At 36.9% G+C, this 15891-nt stretch overlaps 1 non-coding gene and 1 pseudogene across 1 annotated transcript; both read right to left on the reverse strand.

Moving 5' to 3' along the window:
* Nucleotides 1-294: 294 nt before the first annotated feature.
* On the reverse strand, nt 295-9449 carry LOC121255083 (annotated as a pseudogene).
* Nucleotides 3682-3789, reverse strand: LOC121256827. Its single transcript, XR_005939115.1, has one exon. It is a non-coding gene; the product is annotated as a small nucleolar RNA R71 (small nucleolar RNA).
* Nucleotides 9450-15891: the final 6442 nt, after the last annotated feature.

Below are 15891 nucleotides of genomic sequence, written 5' to 3' on the forward strand. Positions count from 1 at the left end.
CGCTGTCTCAATAACATCCCCTGAGACATTATGTACTTGTTGTGGTTGTTGCCGGTATACTTGAAGATTAGGCTGAGGCTGTGCTGGAAATTTCTCTCTCTCTAGAGTGCTCAATGTCGTGTTCATCTTATTGATGGTGCCCCGCAAGTCATTTATGGCCTGAGTGTTCTGATTGTTTGTGGTGGTCTAAATTTGCATGAATTGCTGAAGTGTATTGGTCATTTGTGTCATACTGTCATCTAGAGACTTCTTCACATATGATTGAGGCTGAGAACTCTGTACAGCTACATGAGGCTAAAATCCTGGAGGTGCTACAAAAGGATAACTCTGAGAACTCTGATATGGCTGATACTGGTGCTGAGAAGCAACCTGATGAAATAGATGCTGAGAAGGTGGCAGAGACCGGCCAGGCCGATCATTCCTCCATGAGAAATTTGGATGATTCCTCCACCCCAGATTATATGTATTGGAGAAAGGTAGATTTTGTGCTCTGTTAACCCAGTTCTCTGATTGCATCTGCTCAGAACCACTCTCCTGAAATACTGGCATAATCGGGCAATCTTGGGTCTTGTGGTTCGAATCAGCGCATATAGAGCATGCCTCTACTGTTTTCACATCCTTTACTTTTTCCATCTCCATGACTTCTAATCTTCTAGTCAATGCAACTATTCGGGCTTGAATGTCGGTGTCCTCTTTAAACTCATATTTGCCCCCACCAGCAATAGCCCTTAGTGGCTGTGCTGTCAATAAAACTCGATCAGTTCGAGTGTTCCATTGTTGTGCGCTCTCAGCAAGATAGTCAAAAAATGGCAATGCTTCATCAGGTTCCTTGCTAAAAAGTTCTCCATTGCACAAAATCTGAACAAACTGCTTGCATTCTAGAGTGTGACTAGTGTAAAAATATTTCACTAGCCTTCAAATTTCAAAACCGTGATGTGGGCAGATATTCATCAAATGCTTAAACCTTTCCCAGCTGACCTGGAAAGTCTCATCAGATTTCTGATTGAACTGGTTGATCTGCTCTTGTAAATACTGAGTTCTCTGAAAAGGAAACTTTTTTTGTAAGAACTCATGATGCATATCAGACCAACTAGAGATAGAATTAGGCCTCAAAGAATTAAACCAAATTTTCGCTTTATCCTTTAAAGAGAAAGGAAATAAATGAAGTCTAATAAATTCATCAATAATGGCTCTATTGATAAAAGTAGTGCAGGCCAACTCAAACTCTGTCAAGTGTTAATAAGGACTCTCAAAATCTATCTCGTGGAACTGAGGTATCATTGACATCATGCCAAGCTTAATAGAGTAATTAGGTACATCATCAGGTAAAATAATGCATGATGGTGTAGTGGTGCGAGTGGGTTGCAAATAGTCCTTAAAAGTGCGCGGTGCAGGTGCAGCCATGGTTTGTTCAATTTCAATGTCCTCGTCTGTAGAAAAAACAGAAGAGTTATCTATCTCTGGGCTATGTATACTACTCTCAGTGCTCGATGTAACTCTAACCAACCTATTTGAATTGTCTCACATCCATAACATGAAACATCAGTCCAAATAGCATAAGTAAGGTTCAAGTGACTGAGTAGTAGATGACAAGTGAAATGTGTAATTAGATATAAGATAGTGAAAGAAACATTTGAGATAAAAAAAAGTAAAAATAACGAGTTTAAATTTATTTAAAACAACTATTACCTGGCAAGGCGCCAAAAACTTGACAAAATGAGTAGCACAAAGGCTATCTCAAGTGCAGGAAGGTGTCGCGTAATAATTAGGAATAAATTTCTAGATCCTCTCCTCAGGGAAAGTTACTTAAAATCAAACTCGTTTAAAATGGTGAAAATATTCACAAAGAGAAAATAAAGTGGTGGTATGTGCAATGAATGGAAGTGTGCAACGGGAATGAAAAGAGCACTAGTGATGGACTAGATTCATATTTTTAGATTTTTGGATGTCGAAATGAGATGTAAAAGGCTAACAAATTGAAATTAACAATCAATGAATCAACTAAACTAAACAATCTTAATTAATCTGAAAATTAAATAATAAAACTGAAATTATTTAAGTCCTAATTAAGCTTTAATTAATCTAGTATGCAATGGAACTAAGAGATTAATAAAACTAAGTTAAAAATTAAACTAGATTAGAAAGTAATTGACAAAATACGAACTGAGAATTGAAAAGTCTCAAAATCAAGATTCTAGAGTTCATCCTTGTATTCAAATCACAAATTCTCAAAATCAATCCATAGTAATTGTAGTCACTGTTAAATGAAAGCTTAAAGAAGCGAGAAAAATAAATAACATGAAGTAAATAAACAGCAAATAAAATGCCCAAAGTTCTAAGCCAAATATCTCAAAAATACATCACAAACTTTAAACTAAAATTAAATAAATAGTAGAAAGTAAAAAGAGCAAGCCGAATTAATGAAGATGGATACGGCAAGCAATTGACGAGGCTAGGCAGCAGTAGTGGACCTTTCAAGGTTCTTCAACGGTGCTGTGTGCGTCTTCTTTTCCAAACAAAAAAAGAATCCCAATGAATAATAATAATCCACTGCGTTGCGTCCATCCCCCACATGAAAGAAATCTTGTTTTTTTAAAATGCCCCATCGCATCCCGCTCCATTCCGTGCGTGCATTGGTTTTCTTCTTTTTTTTCCTTCCGTGTGTTGCCTAGTTACCTTTTGGTGCTTTTTTTACTTTTCTTGCTTTTTCTTCATTCTTTCTTTTAGCCTTTTCTTTTGGTACTTTTTGACTTTTTTTTTCATGCCTTTTCATTTCTTAATGTATAAAAACAACAGAAATTAGAAATAAAATAAAATAAAAAAGAATAATAGAATATCAAGAATATGTTATGCATGTGAATGAACATTGTCTAATTAAATCACAAGTTATAAAATTAAACATAAACTATGCTATAAATCCATTTAATTCACAACTCGAATTTATTCATCTTAACCATTTTTCTATCTAAAACCAATAATAATGTAATGAAATAAATAAAATATATTGGTTCTAAATGTATAAAATATGCAATAATTCAGCTCAATCAGGGAGACGATGCAAGAATAGATACAAGACATAATTTACTTCGGCAGTTTGTAAAGGCGGTAACTTCGTTCCCTCTTTTAGCTTGCTACATTATTTTTTTTCTCTCTTTCTTTCCGTATTATTTTTAGTTTTTAGTATTTTATTATCTTGCATGCACATATATAGAGATACTTTGAGTAGATTTGCTTGTAGGCCTGTGCTAGAGTCAAAATCAAATTTTTTAAATCTTTTATTTGATAATCCATCTAGTTCCGAAGAAATGAGTGAATACAAAGACAACCCACTAGAATTCTTAAGAATTACCTCCACCCTACACGCACAGCCACACCATCATGCATCATGTTTCCAGCCTACTCGTCAACTTGATTTTAAAATAGGGATGATACAGCTACTTCCCATCTTTTATGGTTGAGAGAATGAAAATTCTTATTTGCACGTTAGGGAGTTTGAGGAAGTAGTTGCAACTTTCCATAGCATAATGCTACAGATGGTGTTGTGAGACTTAAGTTCTTTCCTTTCTCTTCGAATGATAGAGCAAAGAGCTGGTTGTACTCATTAGGATCACAATCTATAAGATCATGGAATGAGAAGACACAAGTCTTCTTTAACAAATACTTTCTCCAACATAAGACCAATGCTTTGAAGAGGCTGATCTCCACCTTTGCACAAAAGGATAGTGAGACTTTGTATCAGGCTTGAGAAAGGTTTAAGGAGTTGTTGAGTATGTGTCCTCACCATGGGTATGAGAACTAGCATTTAGTTAATTATTTCTATGAGGGACTTACACCTAGAGACGTCAATTCATAAAGATGATGTGTAATGGTGAATTTTTACAAAAAGATCCAGATGAGGCCATAGAATATCTCAATGAGCTTACTGAAAAAGCTCACACTTGGACCGGACCTAGTGCTACTGAGAGTACAAATAGGTCACGGCCTGCTGGAAATCAAAATGGTGGTGAAATTTACCATCTTAGAGAAGATGATAACCTAAAAACTAAGGTAGAGATGTGATATGAACTCCACCAACAATTGTGATGAAACCCGATAACAATGATGGCTTGGAACCCCAAGATCGTATTGACAAGATTTGTTGAGCCTTGACAAGTCACCCAACTAGATGAAAACCAAGACTACGAAGGATTGAAAACGCCACACCAAGAAATCAAAATCAAGGTGATAAGTTTGGAGCTTGAACGCCACAAGATTAACTTGATAAGTTCAAAGAGTTCTTTGAAGAACCAAGAGGAACACAAGACCTCACAAAGACAAATAAGCTTCTGAAATTTCAAATCTGATATTAAAACTCGAAATAACCCCTCTAAATACTTGGAACAACCCTCCAAGAATAGGAAAAGTCATAACTACAGCTTTAAAAGCAACACAAATATTAACATAACAAGTCCCACGATTTTTAGGCCTCTTAGACTTCTAAAGGCAGCTAGAAATGACTAAATGACTAAATTCAATGTATTTCAGGTACCCAGGCAAGACCAAGTTCATTCACCTATTTAATATTCTTGAAACTTAACAAATTCACGTCCTTTAATGGACAGACCATTCATCATATTTCTACGTGCTAATTAGCCTCTTCAATTGCCTTGATGACATGGACTAAGTCTTGAATATTATTTGAGTCCATCTTGGTCTTTTTAGAATCAGCCCGATTCTCTTGGATTAGCCCATTTAGTGCTTCCTTGAAACGTTTGGCTCTAAGTCTTGTAATTGGGCCACTACGAAGTGACAAAGGGTCTTGTGCAAATTCAGCTTCATTCCCACTTGTATGATCAGCATGTACAGCTCCTTGGTTTGCATCATTCTCCCCCTCTTGAGAAGGATTTGTCCTCAAATCATCACCTACATCAAAAGGAGACAAATCAGCAACATTAAAGCTTGCACTGACACCATACTCACCTGGTAAGTCAAGCTTGTAGGCATTATTATTGATGCGTTCTACTACTTGAAATGGCCCGTCACCCCGAGGTAGGAGTTTTGAACGCCGCTTCTCTGGAAAACGGTCCTTCCTTAAGTGCAACCAAACCCAATCTCCTGGTTGAAACACTACCTTCTTGCGTCCCTTGTTGGCTTGATGGACATATTGTTTAGTCCTCCTTTCAATGTTTAGCCGTGCCTTTTCATGAATCATCTTTACAAATTCTGCCTTCCTTTTGCCATCTAAGTTCACACGTTCACTCAAAGGTAAAGAAGTTAAATCCAAAGGTGACAATGGGTTAAAGCCATAAACAATTTCAAATGGTGAAAACTTAGTTGCAGAATATATACTTCTATTGTAAGCAAATTCAACATGTGGCAAACAATCTTCCCATGTTTTCAAGTTCTTTTTAATGATAGCACGCAACAAAGACGACAAAGTTCTATTTACTACTTCAGTTTGGCCATTCGTTTGTGGATGACAAGTAGTAGAAAACAACAACTTAGTTCCTAACTTTTCCCACAAAGTCTTCCAAAAGTAACTCAAAAACTTTGCATCCTTATCAGAAACAATGGTCTTAGGCATACCATGTAACCTAACAATTTCTTTGAAGAACAAATCAGCTATATGTGATGCATCATCAGTTTTATGACATGCAATGAAGTGTGTCATCTTGGAAAATCTATCTACCACCACAAAAACTGAATCTCTCCCCCTCTTAGTCCTAGGTAAACCTAAAACAAAATCCATAGAAATATCAGTCCAAGGTTCACTAGGTATTGGCAAAGGGGTGTACAAACCATGGGGTTTCAACTTAGACTTAGCCTGTTTACACGTGATACACTTCTCACAAATTCTTTCCACATCACGTTTCATATGAGGCCAAAAAAAATGTTCATGCAAAATTCCTAAAGTCTTAGCTACACCAAAATGACCCATCAAACCACCACCATGAGCTTCTCTCACAAGCAATTTGCGCAAAGAACATATTGGCAAACACAGTTTATTTTTCCGAAACAAAAATCCATCATACCTATAAAACTTACCAAACGCCATTTTTTCACGTGCATTGAACACATCACCAAAATCAGAATCTTGAGCATACAATTCCTTAATGTATTCAAAGCCAAGCATTTTTGTATCTAAAATGAAAAGTAAGGCATACCTTCGGGACAATGCATCAGCCACCACATTTTCCTTGCCTTGCTTATATCTGATCACATACAGAAATGTTTCAATGAATTCCACCCACTTGGCATGGCGTTTGTTCAACCTTTGTTGTCCTTTCAAATGCTTCAAAGACTCATGATATGTGTGAATCACAAACTCCTTTGGCCATAGATAGTGTTGCCAATTTTCCAAAGCCCTCACCAAGGCATACATCTCCTTATCATAAGTAGGGTAATTTAGGGCTGCCCCACTCAATTTTTCACTGAAATAAGCAATTGGACGGCCTTCTTGCATCAAAACAGCTCCAATACCTATGCCTGAAGCATCACACTCAATTTCAAAAGTTTTAGCAAAGTTAGGTAAAACAAGCAAAGGCGCATTAGTTAACTTTTCTTTGATCAGACTAAATGCCTTTTCTTGTTCTTTTCCCCACTTAAACGGCACATTTTTCTTGATGACTTCAGTAAGAGGGGCGGCTAAGCTACTAAAATACGCACAAACCGTCTATAGAAGCTAGCTAAGCCGTGGAAACTCCTCACTTGGCTGACTGTTGTAGGCGTTGACCACTATTGGATTGCCTTCACCTTTTCCTCATCCACCTCAATTCCTTTCTTACTAACAACAAAACCAAGAAACACAAGCTTATCCGTGCAAAAGGTGCACTTTTTGAGGTTAGCAAACAACCTTTCTTTCCTTAGAATTTCCAAAATAGATTTCAAATGCATTACATGTTCTTCCAAATTTTTGCTATAGATCAGGATATCATCAAAATACACAACTACAAATCTGCCAATAAATGCTCGCAAAACATGGTTCATCAAACGCATAAATGTGCTCGGAGCATTAGTTAAACCGAAAGGCATCACTAACCACTCATACAAACCATATTTAGTCTTAAAAGCAGTTTTCCATTCATCACCTTCTTTCATCCTAATCTGATGATATCCACTCTTAAGATCAATTTTTGTAAAGACACAAGAACCATGCAATTCATCCAGCATATCATCTAGTCTAGGAATGGGATGACGATACTTTACCGTTATGTTGTTGATGGCTCGGCAGTCAACACACATCCTCCATGTTCCATCCTTCTTAGGAACTAACAGCACCGGAACCGCACAAGGACTCATACTTTCACGGACAAACCCCTTCTCCAATAATTCACTTACTTGCCTCTGAAGTTCCTTGGTCTCCTTGGGATTACTCCTATAAGCAGGTCGGTTTGGAATTGATGCACCAGGTATGAACACCAGGTATGAAATCAATTTGATGTTCAATCCCTCAGATTGGAGGTAAACCATAAGGTACCTCTTCAGGAAGGACATCTTCAAACTCCTGCAAAAGAGAAACAATATTGCTCGGCAAAGCACCGACGAGATCATTAGTACATAAAAGAGCCTCCTTGTACATGAGTACAATAAGGGGCTGGTGTGAAAATAATGCTCTCTTGATCTCACTTTTTTTTTTGCAATGTAATTGAATTTTTCCTCTCTTGCTCTCACTATAGCCGAAATCCTCTCTCTTTCTTTTTCACTCTGATCAATGTTTTTCTCTCCTTTTTTTTTTTTTGAAAGTCTTTTTTTTCAGTTTCGGCCTTCCTTTCCTTTTTTTTTTTTTCATTCGAACTTTGTAACTTTAATTGGTCCTCCCTGGCCTGTTTTGGAGTTAATGGCACAAGAGTAATAGGTTGCCTATTAAGAGTGAAGGAATATTTATTTGTGAATCCATCATGCGTAACCCTCAGATCATACTGCCATGGTCTTCCCAACAGTAAATGGCATGCGTGCATAGGAACCACATCACAAAGCACCTCATCCTCATATTTGCCAATGGATAATGCCACCAACACTTGTCTTGTCACCTTGATTTCCCCACATTCATTCAACCACTGAAGCCGGTAAGGTTGAGGATGTTTTAAGGTAGTTAAAGCCAATTTCTTTACCAAATAAGTGCTGGCTACATTTGTGCAACTCCCACCATCGATAATGACACTGCAAACTTTGTTATTTACAAAGCACCGAGTATGAAACAAGTTCTCCCTTTGGTTACTTTCTTCCTCCTTAACCTGCACATTGAGAACTCGCCTTACAACCAATAAATCTCCAACCACAGCATTTTGCTCATCGTCAGCATCCTCCATAGATGGCATATCATCATTATCTACTTCTTCCTCATTTTCTGACTCAAGCTCTCCTTGGGCATTTATCACCATCACTCTCTTGTTTACACACTGGCTGGCTATATGTCCGCGCCCCTGACATTTAAAACACTTAATATCACGTGTTTTAGAACTTGAAGTCTCGATTGTACCTGAAGTAGTGGCGGTCTTTAAGTTGGCATTCTTAGAGGATTCAAATTTTGGCTTATTTTGTTGCTGCTCGTCCCTTTTTGGAGTTGTCTTCCACGAGCTGGTTGTAGCCATAGGCAGTCCCCTCCTAGCCAATCCCTTTCGTTTGAATTGTTCCTCCACCTTTATGGCTTGATGCACCATATCCGTCAACTCAACATAGTGCTGCATCTCGACTATATCCGCAATCTCACAATTTAAACCGTGCAAAAACCTAGCCATGGTGGCTTCCCGGTCCTCTTCAACATTAGCCCGGATCATAGCTACCTCCATCTCCTTGTAATACTCATCCACACTCTTAGATCATTGAATTAACCTCTGTAATTTTTTATACAATCCCCTATAATAGTGGCTGGGTACAAAACGCTTCCTCATAAGCATTTTCATTTCCTCCCAAGTGTCCACGGGTGGCTCTCTATTCCTCCTCCTATTAATCAGTAATTGATCCCACCACACAATGGCATAATCGGTAAATTCAATTGCAGCCAACTTAACCTTCTTTATCTCTGAGTAGTTGTGACAATCAAAAACCATCTCCATTTTAGTTTCCCACTCCAAATAAACTTCAGGATCATTTTTACCTCGAAAAGATGGGATTTTAATCTTTATATTTCCTAAATCGTTATCCCTCCTAGGCCTACCCATCCTGGCTTCTCTATTTCTATACCCACGCTCAATCCTGCCTCGGTTCAAATATTGCTCATCAAACTCCTCCGACTCCGCCTCTCCATCAACATTACGCCACGGACCACGCCCACCATGCTGCCTATTGTGGATGTCATGTTGCTGGCCCCTAGGAGTTTCCGCTTCTACCCTGTCCAACCTTTCGTGAATAGGTTCTAATTCAGCCCTCAACAAACGCCTCATCTCCCCTAACATCGCTTGCATTTGGAGGTTTGGAACTGGAGGTTGTCGAAATTCTTCGGTTGTGTCTTCTTCTTGATTATTAGACATGTTTTAAAATCTGCAAACAAAGTTAGAATCCTCACAAGCACTCCCTCACGTGTTTCACTCAAGAATTGATACACTTGCACTCGTGTTTTCACTCTAAACGGCTTTTACCCTCATATGGTCTCATACACTCTTGCCTTTTTCCACTCTTCTGTGTCTTCTTTAGTTCTTAATCGAACTTCAAGAAACTCATTCAAAATAATCCAACAGCAATTCAGAAAATAAACAACCAAAACTCATCAAAAGTTCAAGTACTTGAATAAGGTGAGATACAAGATTGAAAGGAAGAAGTTTTCTTACTGGAATTGTGTACCTTTTTTTTTTTAATGTCTTTTGTTTTTTTTTTCCAGCAAAGAACAGGAAATAGAACGAAAATAAAAGATAGACAAACTTATCTTAGAACCAAAGCTCTGATACCAAAATGATATGAACTCCACCAACAATTGTGATGAAACCCGATAACAATGATGGCTTGGAACCCCAAGATCGTATTGACAAGATTTGTTGAGCCTTGACCAGTCACCCAACTAGATGAAAACCAAGACTACGAAGGATTGAAAACGCCACACCAAGAAATCAGAATCAAGGTGATAAGTTTGGAGCTTGAACACCACAAGATTAACTTGATAAGTTCAAAGAGTTCTTTGAAGAACCAAGAGGAACACAAGACCTCACAAAGACAAATAAGCTTCTGAAATTTCAAATCTGATATTAAAACTCGAAATAACCCCTCTAAATACTTGGAACAACCCTCCAAGAATAGGAAAAATCATAACTACAGCTTTAAAAGCAACACAAATATTAACATAACAAGTCCCATGATTTTTAGGCCTCTTAGACTTCTAGAGGCAGCCAGAAATGACTAAATGACTAAATTCAATGTATTTCAGTTACCCAGGCAAGACCAAGTTCATTCACCTATTTAATATTCTTGAAACTTAACAAATTCACGTCCTTTAATGGACAGACCATTCATCATATTTCTACATGCTAATTAGCCTCTTCAATTGCCTTGATGACATGGACTAAGTCTTGAATATTATTTGAGCCCATCTTGGTCTTTTTAGAATCAGCCCAATTCTCTTGGATTAGCCCATTTAGTGCTTCCTTGAAACGTTTGGCTCTAAGTCTTGTAATTGGGCCACTAGGAAGTGACAAAGGGTCTTGTGCAAATTCAGCTCCATTCCCACTTGTATGATCAGCATGTCCAGCTCCTTGGTTTGCATCAAGATGCTTACTAGAGAGTTAGAGGTGTTAAAAATTAAAGATTTAAAGCCAAGACACATGGCTACTCGTGTTGAGTCCTTTGGACCATGTTTTGTGTGTGGTGGGGTAGATCACCTAGCTCATGAGTGCTCCACATTTGCTGAAATGAGGGGAATCTATGAGGAACAATGTAAAGTCTTAGGTATGTACAAGAAGCCTTTTGCACCTTTCTCTGATACCTACAATCCAGGGTGGCGTAATCACCCCAATTTTAGCTGGAAATCTGAAAACCAGCAGCCTGCACAACCACCTAGAACTTATCCTACACCGTATCATGCATAAACTTCTTCTATGAACCCCTTAGAAGATACTTTACATGCTTTTATTGAGGCATAGAGTAAAACTAATCAAAAGTTTGAATCTCAATGAGCTTGCTGAAAAAACTCAAACTTGGACCTTTCCCAGTGCTACTGAGAGTACAAATAGGTCATGGCCTACTGGAAATCTAAATGGTTGTGGAATTTACCATCTTAGAGAAGATGATAACCTAAAAGCTAAGGTGGAGATGCTTACTTGGGAGTCAGAGGTGTTAAAAACTAAAAATTTAAAGCCAAGACACATGGCTACTCATGTTGAGTCATTTGGACCATGTTTTTTGTGTGGTGAGGCAGATCACGTAGCTCATGAGTGCTCCACATCTGCTGAAATGAGGAGAATCTATGAGGAACAATGTAATGCCTTAGATATGTACAAGAAGTCTTTTGCACCTTTCTCTGATACCTACAATCCGGGGTGGCGTAATCATCCCAATTTTAGCTGGAAATCTAAAAACCAACAGCCTGCACAACTACCTAAAACTTATCATACATCGTATCATACATCATCTTCTTCTAGGAATCCCTTAGAAGATACTTTACATGCTTTTATTGAGGCATAGAGTAAAACTAATCAAAAGTTTGAATCTTTGATTATACAAGTTATTGAAGAAAACAAGGAGATAAAAAGACATGTATCCAAGTTGATGAGCTATTTGAGTATGAATGAGCATGGTAAGTTCCCTTCTCAAACTCAATTCACACACCAAGATTAACATATGGCTCAAGGAAATTTGAAGGAGGTCAATGTCATTGTGACACGAAGTGGTAAGTCCTTACACATCCCAACAACTGATAAGCCAGAGAATGTTTAAGAGGAACAAAGCAATGATAGTGTTGCGTTACCCAAGGAAGCCGAGGTAATTAAGAGCCCAGTTAAGGTACCATTTTCTCAAGCTTTAAAATCTGGTATGCGAACTTTGGATTATAGTAATGAAATCTTGGAGACCCTCAGATAGGTAAAGATCAATCTTCATTTTTTGCATGTTATTAAACAAGTTCCTACTTATACAAAAGTTCTCAAAGATTTGTGTACAATTAAGAGAAAGCACCATGTTAAGAAGAAAGTATTCCTGACAGAGCAAGTTAGTGCTCTAATTGAGCAGCGAATTTCTCCTAAGTACAAGGATCCTGGTTGTCCAACCATTGTATTTAATATTGGAAATCATGAGTTTAGGCAAGCGTTGCTAGATTTAAGAGCTAATGTAAATTTGATTCTTTATTCTATTTATTTGCAGCTTGGTTGGTTTGGGTAAGATTAAGCCCACTTATGTTGTGCTTTAATTGGCTGACCTTTCAGTTAAGAAATCAAGAGGAATAGTTGAGGATGTTTTGATCCAAATTGACAAGTTTTACTATCCTGTTGATTTCTTAATCCTTGATACTAGTTCTATTGTTGACTCTAATTCTAAAATTTCCTTAATTTTAGGTAGACCTTTCCTCACTACTGCTAATGCTCTTATTAATTGCAGGAATGGTCAAATGAAACTCTCTTTTGAAAATATAACTCTTGAGATGAATATTTTCCATATTGAAAAACAATCAATAGATGATGATGAGTGCCACCAACGTAGATGATTGACACACTCATAGACAAGGGAGTTCACAAAACTCATGATTTTGATTCCCTTGAATATTTTCTTGATACTACGAATGATTTATCTGATGTTGTTGATGTTTGTTGTAACTTTTTATGAACCTCAATATTATGGCCCACATATTTGGCAACCGAAATTTAAGGAACTGTCTAAGAAAATTGAAAAGCAGATTCATTCAAGCGTGGATAATCCCAAATTAGAATTGAAGCCACTACCCTCAGGTCTTAAGCATGCATTTCTCAGCCGAGGTGACATTTTTCCTGTTAGTTTTTCTTTGAAATTGAATGCTGGTAAACTTAGAAAATTTCATTTGACTGAGTTAGAGTTATTGAGAAATGATGCTTATAAGAACTCTAAAATCTATAAGGCTAAAACGAAAGTGTTTCATGATAAAAATATTGGTAGGAAGACGTTTAAGTCTAATGACCGAGTATACTTATATGATTATAGACTTCACAAGTACCCAAGAAAACTTTGGTCTAAGTGGACTGGCCCCTTTGTAGTGAATCATGTTTTTGAAAACGGGGTGTAGAAATAGAGGACCCTAGGGATGGCCGGGTCTTTAAAATAAATTTTCAACACCTTAAAATCCTTATTGATAGACAAGTACCTGAAGTGGAAGACATTCCACTTGCATACCTGATCTATCAACCTTGACCACACCATGTAGGTATTTTTTTTTATTATTTGTTTTGTTTTCATTTCATTCATTTTCTTTCTTTTTGTTTGTTGTTGTTTTCTGTTTTTAGGTTAGTGTCATTTTGCCATTTCAGTTTGCTATTTCTTATGGTTATTAGGTTGCCCACGTCACACATTAGGTATATTCTACCATCTTCAGTTACTATCCATTCAGTTTTGATTCTTAAACATTGAGGACAATATTTCATTTAAGTTGAGGGATGGGGTGCAGATTATGCATTTACAAATGCCTATTGGAACTCTGAGGCACGTTTACATGTGTTACACTTTTTTTTTTTTTTTTTTTTTTGCATCACATGTACATCCCTTCACATGTGTACTTATTCTCATACATAGCCATCTTAGTGAATTCAACAAACCCATCTTGATCATTATGTTGAGGTATTCAGAGGATTTCTAATGCACTCATCCAAGTTTTGTGGTAAGATAGTGGTTTAACACATGTATCTAGAAAACTCTTTTGCTAAGTTTTTATTTATGAGTTTTGGAGAGGATTGAGAGCCAACAAATGCTAGAAATTGTGATAAGCGTTCATCATTTTTTTAAATTGGGCACTTCTTTGGAGAATATCATTGCATGGTTTGTAGTATGATGGCAGATATACTTGGAATATGATGAAGGTCAATTTAAGATTAACATTTGAACCTTTCAAGCCAACCCTTTGAATTATAAATTCCTAGTAGCCAATTTGAGCCAAGAAATCCATATAGCCTTTTTTCTTCATATGCCTGCATTATCCATACCTCTCCACATTGGAGTATAACCTATACACTGATTTTCCCTACCCTTGTTACTTCCAAGTGTGTACTAGATGTGGAATTCTTTTTCTTACAGAAAATAAAGAAAAAAGAGAGAAAAAAGGGAAAAACATAAGTTACAAGGTGTTAAAGTAAGTGAGTTTCAAAGGCAAAAATATCAAGACTGGGTAGAAATAGCAGAATATCTGGGTAACATATTCTCATTCACCAAATTGTTGAGTTGAAAAAAATAGTAACAAATGAAAAAAAAAAGGCGTTATTCGATGATTTGAAAGGTTGAAGAGTACATCAAGTGAGAGATATGGTTTATTGAGATGTTCAATAAGATTCCTTAGGTATGTACTTGGAAGTTTTTGAATCATTTTCATTTTCTTGTCATATAGCTTAACCTAAGTCACATTACAACCTTTTGTTTTGACCATTCTGATCTCAAGTAAGCCTGTGGAAAGAATGGTTGAATTCTCATTTGTTAGTGTTTTTATCATAAGATCAATACTTGTTTGTTGCTTGTTTATAATTACCTAAATCTCCATGTGATTGTGTGTACACCATTTCTCAACTCCATCGAGAAAGCTCTTAGAGACGAAACACTATTATACCCATGAGTTATGGAGTTGAATCTTTTGCTTGAGACATTCTTGATGTCGCATGTGTTAAGGCTTGTGATAAGATGGTTATGACTTAGAGAACACACACACTGTGAATTGCTACAAGTGTATTGATCTTGATGAGTTATTGGATTCCTTAGATTGTTTTGATATGTTAATTTGGAAAATGTGAATTGATGGGCTATTTTAGTATTTTCTTTAGTCTCTTCCATCTCTTTTGCATAGAAATTGCTAGGGACTAGTAATAAGTAAGATGGGGGGTGTGATAAGTGTACGAAAGTACACTCTAAATACCCTATTGCTGGACTAAAATACTAAAACGTGAATAGAAATCATAAGAATTAATGTGTATTCTTGATTTGAGTTTCTATTTACTTTGGGATACTCCTAAGCAGATTTTTATGTTTAATTTCAAGGTTTATAAAAAAACAAGTCAAAACCTAGTCAAATTCAAAGGAGGACTTTCAAGTGGGCAAGAGGTTCGAACAACCTAATAACTTTCAACGTGTATAACTCTTCAAATAAGGATAAAGATGATGATATGAACCCGCAGGAATGAAATCCCTTGAACCCACAATCAATTTGAAAACTCTACAAGAAAGTCAAATTCAAGTCAATGGATGGAAAATCTAGACCCGATGAGAACTCGTTTCAAGAACCTAGATTATATCAAAATCTAGACCCGTTGAAGAACCCGTCTCAAGAACCTAGATTACAAAGGAGGAACGCCACAAAGGTTGTGATTTACCTTTGATAAGTTCAAGAGTTCAATCAAGAACAAGAGGAGAAAACTCAACTCACAAATAACATTCAATATTGTCTGACCTTCAAATAAGGCTACAAGGAGTATTTAAACGAAACCTAATTAAAACCTAACCAAAATAAAGCCCCTTTTTATCCAAAATGCCCTGATGAACAATGTCTCGCTATAGTACCCGCGGCTACAGTACGCTACAGTACCTCTTAAAACCCTAATTCCTAAAAAGTAACTTTCCAAATATGCCCTTGGCCAAAATACAAGGCCTTCTCGAAAACCCTAATTCATTAAAAATTAGACGTGTGGGCCAGGCATCTTCAAGCCCACTTATTCTAAACTAATAAAATAAAATATTTAACCAAATTAGAAGTCTCCAATAACAATAGGCCCTATCTCTAAGTCATGTTTTCTACAGCTTGAATCAAGTAGATCAAAGCTGGTTCTC

The sequence above is a fragment of the Juglans microcarpa x Juglans regia genome, chromosome 3D (assembly GCF_004785595.1).
Source record: "Juglans microcarpa x Juglans regia isolate MS1-56 chromosome 3D, Jm3101_v1.0, whole genome shotgun sequence".
In the NCBI taxonomy this organism is placed as follows: domain Eukaryota; kingdom Viridiplantae; phylum Streptophyta; class Magnoliopsida; order Fagales; family Juglandaceae; genus Juglans; species Juglans microcarpa x Juglans regia.